This window comes from Mesoplodon mirus (assembly GCF_964341445.2).
Source record: "Mesoplodon mirus genome assembly, chromosome: X".
NCBI lineage: Eukaryota > Metazoa > Chordata > Mammalia > Artiodactyla > Ziphiidae > Mesoplodon > Mesoplodon mirus.
In genome coordinates, this window is record NC_138981.1 from 84,334,140 (window position 1) to 84,356,109 (window position 21,970).

A 21,970-nucleotide genomic window follows, 5' to 3' on the forward strand; every position below is an offset into this window, starting at 1 on the left:
TCATTAGCATAGCATTTTAGCTGTCTTTTCTTTGAGACTCCCTTTCCTGGACACATCCAGTAGTTAGATAGATTCCACTAATTGCTGGCACATTGCTCTATTGGTTTGATCATGCTCTGGATCCTAATTGTTCCAGTTTGATCCAATTAAATTGGGGCCCCTTCACAGGGATAGGTTTTGAGGAAGGTATTTGAGTTTTTTTCTTATATTAGGAGGTGTCTTAGCTATCACTTTTCATAGTTTTCTCTGATAAAGCAGCTGGCCTCTGATTTTTCTTGTTGTCTCGTGGAGCTACCAGTCTCTTTTTATTTGCTTATCACCAAAATCTTCATTGTTTTCAAGAGGGCCCTTAGGCTTGAACTTCTCCACACTTTGTTTCAAATTAAGTCAGTTCATCTGTGGAATGCTTCAGAGCTCTCTGTTCTTATAAACTCTCTCTACCCCTGAGAGAAAGATCTCTGGACCACATTTGGGGATGCTAGACACAGTGGTAGCTTCTACCCTTCTCCTCTTGCTTCTCACAGTATTTAACTTCTGCCCTATGCGTGAGCTGGTTAGGATTCCAGGATCAGGATGCCAGGATTCTCTGTCTCCAGCCATTGGAGTGGAGCCTCTACCATATGAATGGAGACTTGGTGAAGGAAGAAATCTCCAACCTCTCCACCACACTCACCTAGAATTTAATTTATGCAATGAGTAGCTTGGGGAGGGGGGAATGAGAAATGATAGCAGCCTGCTCTTCCCAGATGATACTATGGCCCTTGACTGAAAGCTGGGGGGATGAGGTGTCCTGTGTTCTTGGCTACATCCACAAGGAATGGAGTTTGAGTTTCTAGGCAGGAGTGAGGGATGGAATGGGTAATGGTTTAAATGTTAAAGACTTTTGCTGTTTTTACCAAGTTTTAGTATATTTTCTTGAATTTTTTTTTTCATTTGCTATATGCCCTTAGGTCAATTTATAGAGACTTAAAACATATATAGATAGATAGATAGATGATAGATAGATAGATATAGATATAGATATAGATATAAATATAGATATAGAATAGATATAGACATATAGATCTATATATATAGAGAGAGGTATAAATTATATATAGATATGTATTTATATATATGTGTATTTATCTATCTATCTAATCTGTACCTCTATCTATATATCTATCTATCTAGCTTGTTTCACAGTGAAACAACTATGCTTGTTTCACTGAATAGCAGGTTATGGAGCTTTTCATGCTGCCATTCCAAAAGTGGAATTATTTATCTTTAAAGAAACAAACTTTTCTTCTTTTTCTTTTTAGTTAAACAATGATTATATGCTTGATTACAACAGACACATTTATGCAACCAGGGAAGAGGTTGTGGATGACTCATATTTCCAACTGGGGGGAAGACTCCTTTGGTCTTGTAATATCAAGCCAACTGGTGAATATGGCTGTCAATCAGAATCAGACAGAATTTAGCATCTTTATTCTTTCTGTTCCTCTCAAGATGCTTTCAAACAGCAACAGCTTTCTTAATTAAATGATAGAGATCCTCAGGAAGATCAGGAGCAAGTCCTTGGGACTTAAGAATTATCAAGATTTTATTGCCTGTCACAAAACGTACTTGTGCAACACCATGTGAGTCTCTCAGGATCACACTGTTTTGTAAGGGAGTCAGGCCCTTCTTGGCGAGTTTGTAGATCTACTCCTTCACGTTGTCAGATGTCAGCTTCAGCCAGGTGGGGACTCTGTGGCAGTAGGGCAGAGTCTTGTGGAACAGGCCCTTCCCTGAAACATGCATGTGACCCATGGTGGTGGCAGTCTGTAAAGAAACATACACAAGAGGGAAGGGATATGGGAACAGATGTATATGTATAACTGATTCACTTTGTTATAAAGCAGAAACTAACACACCATTGTAAAGCAATTATACTCCAATAAAGTTGTAAAAAAAAAGAAACATACTTTTTAATGTTCAACATGAAAATCATTGTTCATTAGTATTGAATGTCTGCTTCACCAGGCCAATTATTATTTATCTTGTTTTGCCTATAGTTGAATCACCTCTAAAATTTATATCTCTTAGATGATGCTATTATTTTTGAAAGATAAAAAAATCAAGGTTTATGCTTCTTTACGTAACACAAACACACACATGTGTTTACACCTACACATTATAGTGGCCTTAATAGATATTGATTAATTATTTATTCTGTGTCTACTAATTCCCTGAAATAGTGTCAGACATCATGTTTCTTTTGATGAGATGCTCTGCCACACTCCAACAAACATAATACTTGCCCCCATGACCAGAGGAATCTATAAGTTGAACTAGTCACTGAAGCTGGGTCAAATAGAGCCTTATCTTTGAGTAATTTCTTTTTCTGTAACGAAAGTTCCTTTTTTCTCTAGACCATAAGCTGATATGATATGATATGATATGATATATGATATGATATAAAACTGAAGTTGCCTCTGGGCACATCTCCACCCATATAAAGGAAGCTTCCATATGGTACAAGAAAATTAGGTCAACACACAGAAAATGGTCACTAAGTGAAGAGAAAGAGAAGAAAAGAGGAGAGACAGAGAGAGAAAGAGATAATTAATAATATTGTTTGAGACTCTGAATATTGTTTCTGAGGCGAGATCTAAGCCTGATCTTCCTATAACTTGTTTGAGTTGGCTTTCTCTCACTTGCTATTGAAAGAGCCTTTATTGATACATCATATGTATATATACATTATAACTGTAAAGACATAAAAGGTCATATATATCTATTTTTGTGTATGCACATACACATCAGTAAAATGTGTATATTAGGAATTATAACAAATCATGAACATTAAGGACATGACAGAACAAAATTGACAAATTTCTTGAATCTAATTTTTCCTATTGGGTTATACAAGTAAGTTCACTGTGTAGAGAAAGTCTTTCAAAAAATTTTTTTCATGAAGTAGATTCACATAGTCAGTCAGTAGAATTTGCTGAGATTCCACTTGTATCAGCATTATATTATACTTAAAATAAAAGATGATCCTATCACAATGGCTTAAAAATATTGTAATTTGTATCTTACACTAAGATGCCCAGCTTTATACAGTTCAAGAGTGCCATCAGTGACCTACACTTTTTTTTATCATCTTTAACTTCTGCCTTTTCTAATGTGTTGTCTTTTGTCCTTATTTTTATTGTCTTATGGTTACAAAATAACTGCTGAGTCTCTAGGCTTCACATCAATGTCCCAGTCAAGAAGGAAGAAGTGCAAAATGGAAAAAACAAAACAAAACAAAAACAAAACCTCAAAGGTGAAGAAGTGATGGGAGAGGTAGAATGAGCATTTAGATATAAAAATTTAAGACCTGATATCAAGGTCTTGGATTTAGGAGTCACTGGTGTATGGATAGTAATAAATCTATGGGACTGGATAAGATGATCCATGCAGGGAATGGAGAGTGAAAGGATAAGGCAGGTGATAAAAAAGAATTTCAGATAATTTTACCACTTAAAACTCGGGCTCCAGATGGCCAATAGACATATGAAAAGATGCTCAAAATTATTATTTATTAAGAAAATGGCATTTAAAACACAATGAGATCACAAACATACACACACACACACACACACACACACACGCACTAGAATTGGTAAAATTAGAAAGACTAAAATGACCAAGTGTTAACAAGGATGTGGAGCAACTTGAGCATTCATACGTTACTGGTAGAAGTGTATAGTGGTAAAACTATGTTGGAAAAGTGTTTGGAAGAATCTATCAAAGATAAAAATATGTCTATCATATGGCCCACCAGTTCCATTCTTGGGCAAATATCCATAGGAGTGTTTATGTTCACCAAAACACATGTATAGAAAACAGCCAAGAAATTTAAATACTGTAATGTCCAATAACAGTTGAATATATTGCAGTACATTTATACAATGGAATAGTAGTTCAATGAATGAACTAATACTACACACAACATGGATGATTTTTACAGACATGATGACTGGCAGAAATAAGACATAAAAGGGTACATATGATGATAGACAGGAGAACAGTGGATAACTCTTGGAAGATATAGATAGAAAGGGGACATGAGGGAGATTATAGCATTTTAGAAATGTTCTATATTTTATTTTATTTATAAATATTTTATTTATTTTTTTAAATGTTCTATCTATCTATCTATCCATCCATCCATCCATCCATCCCTTTATATATCCTGGCTTTGTTTCTTAAAGAGGCCTAGAAATAATTACAAACCCAGTAACAATGAATATCCCTAGTGCACTCAGATTGTAGACTTGAAATATAATTGTTTATTCAATGTAACCAGACCTTTTTGGGAAAAAAGATTGATATCAGGTATGGGGGAGAAAACGTAGAAGATGAAGCTGGGACATTCTGAGATACCAGATAGAAAGGAATCTATCAATGATTATTAGGGTCATGTCAAAAGGACTTAGAAGATAACTTGGATAAGCCTCACTGGCCAAAGAAAAGACAATTTAAACTTCAGTAAGGATACACATAGCAAAGATTGAAATCTATGAAGTGTGTTTAATCTCTTGAGTTTCAAATTATATTAAACAGGAAATACTGATTTTTTATTTACTGAGGATGACAGAATTGATTCATTCTCTTGAAAATTGGGTAAAGTGGAGGGACTTATATATTTATACTGATTTTCCTATGTAAACTTTACCAATTGATAACCAAATAGTAGATGAGGGTAAGTATCTCCTTTTAAAATTCTTCCAGTAAAGAAATGCACACAAAATAATTGAGTTAGTAAATATCCATTTTTTTTACTTCCCAATGAATTAAGAGATTTATGCTTTGTATATCAATCATTGCTAAAATAAAAAAAAGAAAGAGAAAAAACAGGTGTTATGTGACTCCTGATAAAAGAACACAGTATTGCCTATATTCTTGCTGAAGAGTTTGAACATGAGTCTGATCAAGCCTTGGAGCTAGTTGTAAATTTTCAGTAAATAGAGAGGACAGAAGAATATTTTGGACTACATTATGTCTGTTCAATCAACAGAATCCATACTGTGGGAAAGTCTAAAATTTTAATAGTTCATGTTCTTCAGCAAATAAATTGTGAGGGAGAGAAAGGAAGGATGAGGGAATATACTGATTGTAAGAGACAAAATATTTATCATATTTTATCACATATCACATATTTTTAACATTGGCATGGCTAAACTATAATGTCTAATAATGCAAACTGGGGTGATAAAACCAAGCACGTAATAAATTATGATAAAAGTCAGAATGGTGAACTTTTTATGAGAGAGGGTAGGGACTGAAATGAAAATAGAGGACATGGAGGGAGCACTTGGGTAACTGAATGAGTTTCATTTCTTGAGCTGGGTGATGGTTATAGAAGGGTGTTTGTTTTATAGTATATATTTGTTTAATGTGATTTTCTTTGTTTCATTTTATTTTAAAGTTAAAAGTCAAAAAATGAACAAAATAATTTAAAAATAAGCATAATAAAAATAAACGTGCAATAAATTCATTTTTCAGAGACAAAAACAGAATTTTTCAACAGCCATTCCACACTAAAAGAAAAATTAAAGGTGGCTCTTTTGGAAAATGGAAAAATAATATTAAATAGAAAATGAAAACACAAAATGAAATGTTTAACACTGAGAAGGGAAAATATGTGAATAAGTATAAATGAATAATTACTTGTATCAATAAAAGCAATATTATGAGGATTTAAAATATATGTGGAAAATAACATAATTGAGAGTGGATATAAATTGATTTAAATGTTCTAAGTTTCTGTAAGTATCAGGGAAGTGGTAAAACTAATATTTTTTAAAAGTGCAACAATTAAGGCATATGACTTGTGATCTTTAGGATAATTATTAGAATAGTAAAATAATAAACAACTATAAAATTAATACAAAGAAAATAAATATAAGCTCATCTATATAGACATGACATTAAATAAAAAAGTGAAAAATACTCCAAGTAAAAATATTGCTTATTAGAATTGATTAAAATGATAAAATACAACCATATATTATTTAAAAGATACAAAATTTAAATATAAGGATAGAAAAAATTTAAAAGAAAAATGAATGAAAATCATACACCATGTAAACACTAACCAAAAGCAATCTGGTGTAGCTATACCAGTACAGTAAGTCCCCTACATATGAACCTTCAAGTTGCAAACTTTCAAAGATATGAACGTGTGTCAGAACATCCAATCATGTAAGTTAGCTCCCATGTCTGGCATACATTGTCACGTGTGTGCACCCTATAAAAGTGGTTGCTCTTTTTTGTAGTTTATTATACAGTACCATATAGAGTACAGTAATGTGGTATCTTTATTTCAAACTCAGGATGTCCAGAAGCAAGTGTTAAAAGCAGCAGTGATATAGCTGGTACTGCTAAGAAGCACAAGGAATTGGAGGCCCAGAGAAAGGATGAGGAGAGACAAGAGGAAGAAGAAGTAACTGACGAACTGAAGAGATTCATGATGCAGGAAATGGCAACGGGATTTTATTTATTTGAGGAGGTATTGTTGGTTTTTGAGGCACAGGACCCATACGAAGGATGGTACACAAATGTTGCAGCAACCGTTCAGAATGCAATCCAGTGCTAACAAGTCATCTATGATGAGAAAAAAAAGAGCTAAGAGCTACTACCCAGACATTACTGGATCGTTTCTTCAAGAGGGTAGATAGAATTGAATCCAGCAAGGAACCAGAACCTGTGCCATCAACGTCAGGCATGAGTGAAATTTCAACTTGCACTTTGTCTCCTATTGCTGAAGATCCTTCAGCTCTACCATCTCCCACTTACTCTCCCTCCTTCAGTCAGTAACTCTTCTTTCATGTTCACTCATTGCGAGCCCCTGCATGCCAGCTTTTGTACTGTACTACTGTACTTTTCAAGGTATTGTACTATAGGATTAAAAATGTCTTCTTTATTTTTTGTGTTATGTATTATTTGTGTGAAAAATATTATAAACCTATTACAGTACAATACTATATAGCTGATTGTGTTAGTTGGGTACCTAGCCTAACTTTGTTGGACTTACAAACAAATTGGACTTATGGACACACTCTTATGATCTTGTTTATATGTTGGGGATTTACTGTAATGGACATAGTAAATGTTAGAATAAAATAATTACTTAGGGATAAAGAGAGGCATTCATAATGGTAAAAGTGTCAGTATAACAAGAAAATGGCATAACTCTATTTCCTCATTTAGCAAACACCATAGCCCCAAAGTATATAAAGTAAAATTAACAAAAATAAAAATAGATATAGAAAATCCACAATCATAGTAGTAGTCTTTATCACATATATTTCAACTTAGAATAGCAGGAAAAAGATAATGATATAAAAATTTGAGCTACACAATTAATTAATTTGACCTGATGTATAGAACACTGTGCCTGACAATGGCAAAACTCAGTTCTTTTCATGTGTATAGAAAATAGTTATTAACATGGACCACACACTGGTTCATAAAGAAAGTCTCGATATATTTCAAAGTATCAAATCACTCAGATTTTATTTTCTGGCCAGAATTGAATTAAGCTAAAACTCAATAAGAAGACAATAATTATACAAAATCCCATTGTCAGGAAATTGGGCAATTTATTTCTAAATAATCCATGGGTAAAAGCAGAAATCAAGACAGAAGTTATAAAATATTTTGGAAGAAATTATAATAATACAGTATGACAAAAGAAAATGTGAGGGTGGCATCTAAGTCATGTGCTTAGAGAAAAATTTATTATCCAGAGTGCTTTTATTGGAAAAGAAGAAAGACTGAGAAAAAAAAATGATTTAGGCTTTTATCTCAAGAACCTAGGAAAAAAATCAGGCATAAGAAAGGAAGAAGGAAGGAAAAAGTAAAGATAAAGTAGGAATTAATGAATTAGAAAGCAGATAAAAAATAGAGAAAAATCAGTGAAATCAAATATTGGTTCTTTAAATGTGTTAATAGAAATGATAAACCTCTAGAAATACTATTCAGGAAAATTAAAGGGAGAGAGAACAAGGAAATCACTACAGATTCTACAGACATTTCAAGGTAATGAGAGGTTACTAGAACTACTTTATGTAGATGCCATTAACAGTTTCCATGAACTTGAATATTCCTCAAATAACATAAGCTACTTGAGCTTCCCTGGTGGTGCAGTGGTTGAGAGTCTGCCTGCTGATGCAGGGGACGTGGGTTTGTGCCGTGATCTGGGAAGATCTCATATGCCGTGGAGCAGCTAGGCCCATGAGCCATGGCCACTGAGCCTGTGCGTCTGGAGCCTGTGCTCCACAATGGGAGAGGCCACAACAGTGAGAGGCCAGCATACTGAAAACAAAACAAAACAAAAAACATAAGCTACTAAAGCTGTTAGAGGGTATTGAAAATCTTTATACTGTGCTTTATTTTAAAGAAAGTGGCTTTGTTGTTAAAAGGTTCCATATGTACATGCACATACACATGTGCACACACATGTAGGCTCACATGGCTTTTCTAATGAATTCTTCCAAATATTTAGGAAATAAAGAGCACCAATTTTGTACAAATACTTCCAGAAAACACAAGAAGGAGCACTTCCTCAATGTGTTGGTTAAGGACAGTATAACCTCAATTCTATATTCTAACATAAGCATGGGAGGAAAGGAAAATTACATATCGGTCTTCTCATTTACATAGATGTCAAAATAACAAGATATTAGCAATTGAAATCATTGACATATTAAAAGAATAAAATATATTCCACAGAACCTTATATTAGTTATGTAAGAGTGCTTTAGTATTAGAAAACCGGTTATATTAATAGGAAAAAAAAAACCTATGTGGACAATTCATAAGATCATCTTTGACAAATGCAGACAAAACGTTTGATAAAATTCAACAACATGATAAAACTCCAAGTAAATTAAGAATAGAAGGAAAAGAGGCTCCTTCAAGATGGCAGAGGAGTAAGACGTGGAGATCACCTTCCGCCTGACAAATACATGAAAACTACATCTACGAGTGGAACAACTGCTACAGAACACCTACTGAACGCTGGCAAAAGACCTCAGAATTCCCACAAGGGTCTTAGTACTCTGTCCGGGTGTCAGGCTTGAGGCTCTGAGGTGGCAGAGCAGAGTTCAGGACATTGGTCCACCAGAGACCTCCTGGACTCACGTAATATCAATTGGTGAGAGGTCTTCCAGAGTTTTCCATCTCAAAGATAACGCCCAATTCCACTCAACAACCAGCAAGCTACAGTGCTGGACATCCCATGCCAAACAACTAGCAAGACAGGAACACAACCTCACCTATTAACAGAGAGGCTGCTTAAAATCATAATAAGTTCACAGAGAACACAAAACACACCACCTGAGGTGGTCCTTCCCACCAGAAAAATAAGATACAGCCTCATCCACCAGAACACAGACACCAGTCCCCTCCACCAGAAGACCTATACAACCCACTGAAACAACCTTACCCACTGGAAACAGACACCAAAAACAACAGGGACTACGAACCTGCAGACTGAAAAATGGAGACACCAACACAGTAAGGTAAGCAAAATGAGAAGACAGAGAAATACACAGCAGATGAAGGAGCAAGATAAAAACCCACCAGACCAAACATATGAAGAGGAAATAGGCAGCCTACCTAAAAAATAATTCAGAGCAATGATAGTAAAGATGATCTAAAGTCTTGGAAATAGAATGGAGAAAATAAAAGAAACGTTTAACAAGGACCTAGAAGAACTAAAGAGCAAACAAACCATGATGAACAACACAATAAATGAAATTAAAAATTCTCTAGAAGGAGTCAATAGTAGAATAATTGAGGCAGAAGAATGGATAAATTACCTGGAAGACAAAACAGTGGAAATGACAACCACAGAGCAGAATAAAGAAAAAAGAATGAAAAGAATTGAGGAAAGTCTCAGAGACAACTGGGACAGCATTAAACACACCAACATTTGAACTATAGGGTCCCAAGAAGAAGAAGAGAAAAATAAAGTGTTTGAGAAAATATTTGAAGACATTATAGATGAAAACTTCCCTAAATTGGGAAAAGAAATATTCATTCAAGTCCAGGAAACACAGAGATTCCCATACAGGATAGATCCAAGGATAAACACACAAAGACACATGTTAATCAAACTCTCAAAAATTAAATTCAAACAAAAAATATTAAAAGCAGCAAGGGGAAAGCAACAGATAACACACAAAAGAATCCCATAAGGTTAACAGCTGATCTTTCAGCAGAAAATGTTCAAGACAGAGGGAGTGGCAGGACATATTTAAAGTGATGAAAGGGAGGGAAAAACCTGCAACCAAGATTACACTACCCAGCAAGGATCTCACTAAGATTCAATGGAGAAATTAAAAACTTTACAGATAAGCAAAAGCTGAGAGAATTCAGCACCACGAAACCAGCTCTACAAAAAATGCTAAAGGAACTTCACTAGCCAGGAAAAACAAGAGAAGGAAACGGTCTACAATAACAAACCCAAAACAATTAAGAAAACGGTAATAGGAGCACACATATTGCTAACCACATTAAATGTAAATGGATTAAATGCTCGAACCAAAAGACATAGACTTGCTGCATGGATACAAAAACAAGACCTGTATATATGTTATCTACAGGAGACCCACTTCAGACCTAAGGATACATACAGACTGAAAGTGAAGAGATGGAAAAAGATATTTCATGGAAATGGAAATCAAAGGAAAGCTGGAGCAGCAATTATCATATCAGAAAAAATAGACTTTAAAATAAAGACTATTACAAGACACAAAGAAGGACACTACATAATGATCAAGGGATCAATCCAAGAAGAAGATATAACAATTGTAAATATTTATGCACGCAACATAGGAGAACCTCAATACATAAGGCAAATGCTAACAGCCATAAAAGGGGAGATTGACTGTAACACAGTCATAGTAGGGGACTTTAACACCCCACTTTCATGAATGGACACATCTTCCAAAATGAAAATAAAACAGGAAACACAAGCCTTCAATGATACATTAAACAAGATGGAAATAATTGATATTTTAGGACATTCCATCCAAAAACAACAGAATACACATTTTTCTCAAGTGTTCATGGAACATTGTCCAGGATAGATCATATCTTGGGTCACAAATCAAGCCTTGGTAAATTTAAGAAAATTGAGGTCATATCAAGTATCTTTTCAATCCACAGTGTTATGAGACTAGATATAAATTACAGGGAAAAAATCTGTAAAAAAATACAAACACATGGAAGCTAAACAATACACTACTTAATAACCAACAGATCACTGCAGAAATCAAGAAATACCTAGAAACAAATGACAATGTAAAAAGGATGACCCCAAATCTATGGGATGCAGCAAAAGCAGTTCTAAGAGAGAAGTTTATAGCAATACAATCCTACCTCAAGAAACAAGAAACATCTCAAATAAACAACCTAATTTTACACCTAAAGCAATTAGAGAAAGAAGAACCCCCCCAAAAAAACCCACAGAGTTAGAAAAGGAGAGAAATCATAAAGATTAGAACATAAATAAATGAAAAAGAAATGAAGGAAATGATAGAAAAGATCAATAAAAGTAAAAGCTTGTTCTTTGAGAAGATAAACAAAATTGATAAACCATTAGCCAGACCCATCAAGAAAAAAAGGGAGAATGCTCAAATCGGTAGAATTAGAAATGAATAAGGAGAAGTAACAACTGACACTACAGAAATACAAAGGATCATGAGAGATTACTACAAGCAACTATATGACAATAAAATGGACAACCTGGAAGAAATGGATGGATTCTTAGAAAAGCACAACCTTCCCAGACTGAGCCAGGAGGAAATAGAAAATATAAAGAGAACAATCACAAGCACTGAAACCGAACCTGTGATTAAAAAATTTCCAACAAACGAAAGCCCAGGATCAGAGGAATTCACAGGCAAATTCTATCAAACATTTAGAGAAGAGTTAACACCTATCCTTCTCAAACTCTTCCAAAATACAGTAGAGACAGGAACACTCTCTAACACATTCAACAAGGCCAACATCACCCTGATACCAAAACCAGACAATGACGTCACAAAGAAAGGAAACTGCAGGCCAATATAAATGATGAATGCAGATGCAAAAATCCTCAACATAGATGCAAACATCCTCAACAAAATACTAGCAAACAGAATCCAACAGCACATTAAAAGTAGCATACACCATGAGCAAGTGGGTTTTTTCTGAGGAATGCAAGGATTCTTCAATATATGAAATTCAATCAGTGTGATGCACCATATTAACAAATTGAAGGAGAAATACCATGTGATCATCTCAATAGGTGCAGGTAAAGCTTTTGACAATATTCAACACCCATTTATGATAAAAACCCTCTAGAAAGTAGGCATCGAGGGAACTTACCTCAACATAATAAAGGCCATATATGACAAACCAACAGCCAATATTGTCCTCAATGGTGAAAAGCTGAAACCATTTCCTCTAAGATCAGAAACAAGACAAAGTTTTCCACTCTCACCACTATTATTCAACATAGATTTGGAAGTTTTAGCTGCAGCAATCAGAGACAAAAAAGAAATAAAAGGAATCCAAACCAGAAAAGAATAAGTAAAGATGTCATTGTTTGCAGATGACATGATACTATGCATAGAGAATCCTAAAGATGCCAACAGAAAATTACTAGAGCTAATCAATTAATTTGGTAAATTAGCAGGATAAAAGTTAATGCACATTGATCTCTTGCATTCCTATACACTAATGATGAAAAATCTGAAAGTGAAATTAAGGAAATAATCCCATTTACCACTGCAACATAAAGAATAAAATATCTAGGAATAAACCTACCAAGGGAGACAAAAGACCTGTATGAAAATTATGACACTGATGAAAGAAAGTAAAGATGATAGAAACAGATGGAGAGATATACCATATTCTTGGATTTGAAGAATCAACATTGTGAAAATGACTATACTACCCAAAGGAGTCTACATATTCAATGCAATCCCTATCAAACTACACCTGACCTTTTTCCAAGAACTAGAACAAACAATTTCACAATTAGTATGGAAACACAAAAGACCCCAATGGAGCTGGAGGAATCAGGCTCCATGACTTGAGATTATACTACAAAGCTACAGTAAACAAGACAGTATGGTACTGGCACAACAATAGAAATATAGATCAATGGAACAGGATAGAAAGCCCAGAGATAAACCCATGCACATGTGGTCACCTTATTTTTGATTAAGGAGGCAAGAACATACAATGTAGAAAAGACAGCCTCTTCAATAGGTGGTGCTGGGAAAACTGGACAACTACATGTAAAAGAATGAAATTAGAGCACTCCTATACACAAAAGTAAAGTCAAAATGCATTAAAGACCTAAATGCAAGGCCAGACACTATAAAATTCTTAGAGGAAAACATAGGCATAACACTCTGTGACATAAATCACAGCAAGATCTTTTTTTATCCCCCTCCTAGAGAAATGGAAATAAAAACAAATATAAATAAATGGGATGTAATGAAACTTAAAAGCTTTTGCACAGCAAAGGAAACCATAAAAAGATGAAAAGACAACCCTCAGAATGGGAGAAAATATTAGCAAACAAAGCAACTGACAAAGGATTAATCTCCAAAATATACAAGCAGCTCATGCAGCTCAATATCAAAACAACAAACAACCCAATACAAAAATGGGCAGAAGACCTAAATAGACATTTCTCCAAAGAAGATATACAGGTTGCCAACAAATACATGAAAGGATGCACAACATCACTAATCATTAGAGAAATACAAATCAAAACCACAATGTAGTATCACCTCACACCAGTCAGAATGACCATCATCAAAAAATCTACAAACCGTAAGTGCTGGAGAGGGTGTGGTGAAAAGGGCACACTCTTGCACTGTTGGTGGGAATGTAAATTGATACAGCCACTATGGAGAACAGTGTGAAGGTTCCTCAGAAAACTAAAAAGAGAGCTACCATACGGCCCAGGAAAATGACTACTGTGCATATACCCTGATAAAACCATAATTCAAAATGAATCATGCAATATTCATTGCAGCTCTGTTTACAAGAGCCAGGACATGGAAGCAACCTACGTGTCCTTCAACAGATGAATAGATAAAGAAGACATGGCACATATATACAATTGAATATTACTCAGCCATAAAAATAAACGAAATTGAGTTACCTGAAGCCAGTTGCATGGACCTAGAGACTGTCATACAGAGCGAAGTAAGTCAGAAAGAGATAAACAAATACTGTATGCTAACACATATATATGAAATCTAAAACAAAGAAAAAAATGGTTCTGTAGAACCTAGGGGCAGAACAGGAATAAAGACACAGATATAGTGATTGGACTTGAGGACCCAGGGAGGGGGAGGTAGGTAAGCTGAGAGAAAGTGAGTGACATGGACATATATACACTACGAAATGTAAAATAGATAGCTAGTGGGAAGCATGCGCATAGCACAGGGAGATCAGCTTGCTGCTTTGTGTCCACCTAGATAGGCGGTATAGGGAGTGTGGGAGGGAGACGCCAGAGGGAGGATATATGGGGATATATGTATATGTATAGCTGATTCACTTTGTTATACAGCAGAAACTAACACACCATTGTAAAGCAGTTATACTCCAATAAAGATGTTAATATATATATATATATATATATATATATATATATATATATATATAAAGAATAAAAGGAAACTTTCTTAATGTGATAAAGGACATGTTTTAGTTAGCTACTGCTGCCATAGCAAATTACCACGATTTTAGCAGCTTAAAGCAACACAAATTCATTACCTCACATGTTCTGTGATCTTGGCTGAAATTAAGGCATTGTCATAGCTATATTCCTTACTGGAGGCTCTGGGAAATAATCTGCTTTCGACCTTATTTGGGTTTTTTGGAGAATTCACTTGTGCAAGAGTAATAAACTTTTTCTTTGCAAACTATCATCTGGAGGCTATCCTTACCTCCGTCTAGTCCCTGTAAATGGCCCCAGTGTACTGGTGTGGTAAACCCTTCTCATGATTTTACTCTCTCTGTGTTCCTCTGCAACATATTTCCTGCTTCCTCTTCCACCTTATTTCTCTAACTCTAGGCAGAGAAAGTATGCTGCTATTAAGGGCTCATGTGATATATTTGGTCAACCTGGATAATCTCCCTATTTAAGACCTGTAGTCTTAATTACATCTGTAAAATCCCTTTGCCACATAATCCAATATATTCACAAATTTAAGAGATAAGGCACAGATATCTTTGGGGGAACATACTGCTCACCATAAGGCATCTATTGATACAAAAACTTTATAGTGCATAAGATACTCAATCAGGAAATATTGGAAACTTTTCTACTGAACTCAGGAATGAAACAAAACTGGCCACTATCACCAATTTTATTAAATACTGTACTATAGGAACCAATCTAAGGAGAAAAGAAAAATGAAAGGTTTGGAAAGCAAATAATAAAACTCTAATTACTTGTCGATGACATAATTAGGTACCTAGAAAATTCAAAACTGGCTATGTACCAGCATCATACAAATTGAAACACATTTCTTAAAAAAAGTAGCATCCAACTTCGTTTGTGTGAATGTAAAATGGTGCAGGCACTGTGGAAAGCAGTTTGATGGTTCCTCAAAAAATTAAACATAGAATTACTTTATGATCCAGCAATTCCACTCTTAGATATATACCCCAAAGAATTGAAGGCAGGAACTCAGATAATTTTATGCCAATATTCAGAGCAGAATTATTCACAATAATCAAGATGTAGAAAAAAATGCAAGTGTCTATCAGAAAATAAGTGGATAAAAAAAGGATGGTGGATACACACAATGGAATATTATTCCATCATAAAAGGGAATGGAATTCTGATAAATGCTACAATGTGAATAAACCTGAGGCATTATGCTAATTGACACAAAAAGACATATATTGTATAAATCCACTAATATGAGTTATATAGAATAATCAAATTCATAGAGACAGAAGGTAGAATAGCAGTTACCAGGAGCTGGTGAGAGGGGCTCATGGGGCGTTATTGTTTATTGGGTGCAGAATTTTGCAAGATGAAAAAGTTCAGGAGACTGGTTGCACAAGTAGTGAGAATATTCTTAATACTACTGAACTGTATACTTAAAAATGGGTAAAATGTTGAGTTTTATGTTATGTTCATTTTACCATAAGTAAAATCTTTAAAAAATAAAAAAATTGCACCCCAAGGCATAAAAATCAAATATCTAGCACTTCCTCAAATGAAAGAGATACAAGTCCTCTATATTGAAATCTAAAAACGCATTATGGAGAGAAATTTTAAAACATTTAGAGAAATATATCACATTAGATTGGGAAATTCTATACTGTAAATGTGTCAATTCTTCCAAATTTTTCTAAAAATTCAATGAAATTACAATAAATATATTAGCAAATTTTTGAGGAAATGATTAATCTGATTCCAAAACTCAAGTGGAAATGCAAAGGACTAAGAACAGCCAAGGATATCTTGAAGAAGAAGGCAAATCTTGAGGGCATGAACTATCAGTTATCAAGATGTATTATAAGAAAAATATTGAGACAGTGTGATACTGGCACAAACTGACTAATGGAGCAGAGGAAAGAACCAAGAAACAGACTCACACATACACAGTAACTTACTTATGAAAAAGATGATACTGTAGTGCAATGAAGAAAGAAGGATCATTTTAGTAAATTGTGCTCGGTGAATTGGATATACGTATAAAAACACATTTATCTAGGACTACACTAATGATTCTCAAAGTATGGTCCATGGACCCTGGGACTTCCCAAAATCATTTCAGACAATCTTTGAGGTAAAAACTATTTTTATAACAATATTAAGACATTCTTTACCTTTTTCACTGTGTTGGCATTTGCAATGTTGGTACAAAAAGAAGTGAGAGGTAAAACCCATGGTGTCTTAGCACCAATCAAGTCACTGGCAGTAAACTATACTAGCATTCATTGTATTATTTACCATGATACACTAACAGTAAAAACAAAAGCCAGTTTCACTTAAGAATGATCTTGATGAAACATTAAAAATTATTATTTTTATTAAATCTCAACCTTTAGTATATATATTTAAAATATATTGTTTGATGAAAAGGAAAGTATATAATAAAGTACTTCTGCTGTGTACTGAAGAATGATGGTTGTCTCAAAAAAAACAAAACAAAACAAACAAACAAACAAAAAACACTTGTGTGATTGAGTTGCCAGCTAAACTAACAACTTTTACATGGAACACAATATTTACTTGAAAGAATGATTGTCGAACTGTGATTATTAAGACTTTATTATTTGGTGGACATATTCCTGAAAATGAGTGAAGTCAGCCTGTCACTTGAAGATAAAAAACTCATAGTATTTATTGTGTATATAAAATTTGATTTTCTAGTGAAAACTGGAGTTAAGGATAACTTTTATCCACCACCATAAAACCAATATCTTCCAAGTAGTTAAATATTTTTGAGATGAGACCTAGGGTGGTATTAACAATTGTGAATTTTAACATTATAATAGCAAAATGTGTCAACATTATAAAGATCTGCATAAATCAATGAATAAATATTTTCCAAATAATCAATATATGATGTTACAAAATCATGCATAGGTCTTTTTCAAATTATTTTCCCATTTAGGTTGTTACATAATATTGAGCAGAAAGAATAGATACATGTATATGTATAACTGAATCACTTTGCTGTACACCTGAAACTAACACAATATTGTTAATCAACCATACTCCAATATAAAATAAAAAGTTAAAAAAAATCATATAATTATAAATGCAGTTGTTCACATTGTCTTTTTAGATTTGTTAGGTTGTAGGCTGAACTACTATAATAAAGAGACTCTAAATTTCAATACAAAACAAAACAACAAAATCATGCATTGGTCACAGGTCCATTCAACATGCAAAATACATCAATTACTTTTAAAGTAACAGTACAGTCAATTAAATCTCAATTTAAAACAAACAAAAAATAAAGTAACAGTACAAAAAGTTCATTGATGTTTTTTAAGATTGTATATTACAGCTAACCTTTAAGAAACTACCACTTGTCAGGTGTAGTATAAAGAATGCCCACAATTATCCTAAAAAATTATCTTAAAAAACTTTTTATTTTTCCAACTACAATCTGTGTGAGATTAAATTTTCTTCAGAAACTTCAACCAAAACAACATAGCTTAACAGACTGGAGAATCCAGCTGCTTTCTACTGTTATGTATTGAAAAGTTTTGTAAAAGTGTAAGAAACAACTTTATTCTTCTCACTAAATAGGCTCTTTCTTTTGAAAACTATAATTATTTTTCATTAGATACATTAATAACATTAACATGTAACTTATAATATCAATCACATTATTAAATAAATATTCCTAAATTTTCTCATTATTATTTTCTATTATGATAAGTATCAATAGATATAGCTCATGTAAACAAAAGCTGTTTGCAGCCTTCACTAAGTTTTAAGACTATAAATGATTTCTGAGTCTAAAGCATACGAAAATCACTGCCATACAACAAAATCTGTTCCTAAGGACTTAATATGTAATTATGAATGATAAAATCATAACTCTTATAGAGGAAATCACAAAACATCTTCCTGACATGAGAAGAAGCAAATATTTCTTAATATACAAAAAGTACTAACTATTAAATTAAAAATGGCAAAAAAACCTCATTCACAGTGTGGGAAATGATATTCATAGCATATACATGTGACAAAGGACCCATACTCAAATATATGAAATATTATTACAATTTAATGAGAAAAAAGACTGACAATAGACAAATGGGCGAAAGTTTTGAACAGATACTTTACAAAGTCATCAATGTACTGGAGCTGGATCTTTTACAGGCTCTTAACTCAAATTAACACTTTTGGTTTTATCTGGATAGTCACGATTTTTCAAAGTATGGTCAAGTCCCGTTTGCATGAATATAACCTGGTAGACTTATGAAAAAAGAATAATTTTTATTCCCACTCTATAGATATGGTGTCCAAAGCACTGACAATGCCATAATTGTTTTTTTTTTTTTTTGGTCTTTCATGTTATTATTATGTATTCCAATTGCTTTTGTTCATCTGGAGCCCTGGAAGGCTGTTGCTATTTTTGTGTTTTTGATGTCAACATAGTCTGGGAGTTATGGTTGATTTGTTTTCAATTATGTACCAAAAAATGTAGGATGAAAATTCACAATACATTTTCTCTAGGACAAAAAAGGAAAGTGAGTGATAATTGTTGTAAATAAGTATCCAAAATGCAAGTTGGATACCATATATAGACCAGTTCTAGTCATTGCTTCCCATATTAGACCAGTTCTAGTCATTGTTGATCTAACATGGACCAGTTCTAACGATGAGCTGAAGTGAAATCTGTGAGAGGTAAGAGTATGTGGGGTGAGTGTATAGACTATAAGTTCCCATAGTGTGGTCTCTGGACCAGTAACAGACACACCACCCAAAATCTTGTTAGAAATGCAAATTCTCTGGTCCCACCTGACTGACTGAATAAGAAATTCTGAGGGTGGGCCCAGAAATCTGTTTTAACAAACCCTCTAGTTTATTCTAACATATGCTAAAGTTTGAGAACTACTGGTAGAAACAATTATTTTGAGAAATTTAGATGTGAAGGGAAGATATCTAAGCATATTTAAATACCAATGAAAAAGGTCTGTATGGAAGAGGTGGTTGAAAATATAGTAACAAAAAGGAAATTCCATGCTGTGCTGTGTTTGAACAGCTATGAGATGATGGAGTTAAATCACACTTCAAAGGAAAGGGTTATTTATGCATTTTAATAAAAAGGAAAGGTATAAAGGAAGGGTTCAGATAATAATAGCTAGTATTTATTGAATCGCTATTATATGCTAGATACCATTCTTACATATTCATAAGGAAAAACTCTTGTAATATTGTTGTAACAATCCTATATTAGATTGCTATTAACCCTATCTTACTGGTGAGGAAACAGAATGGGAGAGACGTTTTATAGTTTTCCCAAAATTATACAGCTAGTAAGTGATAATGCTAGGCTTCAGACACAAGAGGTCTAGCTTCTGAGCTTATGTTCTTAATATAGCATTATTCTATGCTACATCTTAGATTCAGGTAGGCTTTTAAATGTGATGTATGGAAGTTGAGAGAATTCCTATTAGATGGCTTGTATTTTCCCAGGGAAGAAAGCTGCTGAAAGTGAGTGAGGAGGAGGAGAGGTCAGATAGTGGAAGTCAAAGGGGCTAATTTAGAAATAACCATTGTAGTTTATGGGAGGGCCACCTGAGGGGGAAAAATGCATTATTAAAATGACCAGAGTGTTTGGAAGTTGAGTCGAGGTTTGGTGATCATTAATTCAGAGTCCTACTAAAATCCTTGTGCTATTGTTTCATCTGTCAGCAATCAGCCTCTGTGTAGGTGCAGAGATAGTGGATATTTGGCTTTATCCAGATTTGGGATTTTTGACGGAGAGTTATGAAGAGAAGACAGGGGAGCAGGATGTTTTCTGAGTTGTCACTAGGCATATTGAAATAATAGGCAATGCTATGTTAACTAGGTTTACCAAAATGCAAGTTAAAATGAAATTATTTATATTGTCAAGAAAGTTAGAAAAGAAAAAAAATGCACATATTTTTAGAGCTATTTTTAAGACTGTTCCCTAGCAAGTCTTTAGCCATATGTATGAATATTTTACAGTATTTAAGCATACTGTGCCTTCAATTTTGTGCTGTTTCTTCACTTAGAAAATATTTCTTTCATTTGCTACAGTTTTTTATTTATTGCCTTAATAGATGTTTTACACATTTGATGTAGCATAGTTACTTATTGCTTCCCCTATGGGGAACCATTATTGTTGTCTCCAGCATTCTAATACAAATATATATAAATCTTTGTATAGGGATTTTTGTCTTCTTTTTTGAATACATTTCTTCGAACAATTCCTTGAGACAAGATTATCAGAAGATTGGATATGAGTGATTTTGTGTCTCTTGAAATGTTGAAAATTTCAAATTGTTATCCAGAATAATTGTCCTAATTTACCCCACCACCAGAAAAGTGTGAATATGCCACTTTCTCTACATAGTCTCCCATTATTAGGCTTTTACAGAATATTAATTAAAAATTTTAATAGTAGAATAACACTGCTTTTATTGTAATGATTACTACTCTTATTACCATTCAAATGAAAAAATTTCCGTATTTTTGTTTGCCTTTTATATTTCCTTTTGGGTGAAATGTCTTTCCAAATCTTTAGCCTGTGTCCAGTATGCCTATTATGATCTTGGTGGTGTTCTTATTTGAATAAACTCAATAAAAAGTATGTAGTAAAATCCTTCTTCTCAGATATCATAAATATAGTAGATTCTTACAAAATAAAGCATACATTCCCAGTAGCTCTGTGTGTCTATATTATTGCTTCAGTGCATGTTCAAATGTAGAGCTTTGGAGATATTCACATATTAACATGATATTCACACATGGCGGCTGAGGAAGATTTTGCAATATTAAATAATTGACATAATTCTCAAATTTGTAATTGTGTAAATATAAATAACAAATTAAATGTATTAGTTGATATACATTGACTAGTAGAATTGTGAGTAGTTTTACTTACAAAGAGAGGTAATACAATTTACTTAATTTGCAAAAGCTATAAAATTTCAGCTTTATTCATATACATTTGATTTAAATTTTTACTATTCATTAAATATAATTTGTTGTCATTTAAGTATAATAAATATTGTGAATTTTTACATGAAAAATAATTTGTTGCAACTATATATGAGAACTACATTTAACTTTTTATTTTATACATTTACTTCTTATTTATATTTTGATAAAATATATTCAAAATTTGTACACTATGGATACAATACCATTTTATTTTTTAATTCTTTATATCATGAGTGTCAACAGCCAACAAATTATGTGAAA

The 21,970-nt window shown here is 33.5% G+C and overlaps 1 pseudogene across 1 annotated transcript; it reads right to left on the bottom strand.

Moving 5' to 3' along the window:
• Positions 1–1,339: 1,339 nt before the first annotated feature.
• LOC309796771 (small ribosomal subunit protein uS15-like) lies at positions 1,340–1,794 on the bottom strand (annotated as a pseudogene). The gene has a single exon. The product of its transcript is annotated as a small ribosomal subunit protein uS15-like (transcript).
• Between the last annotated feature and the right edge of the window lie 20,176 nt (positions 1,795–21,970).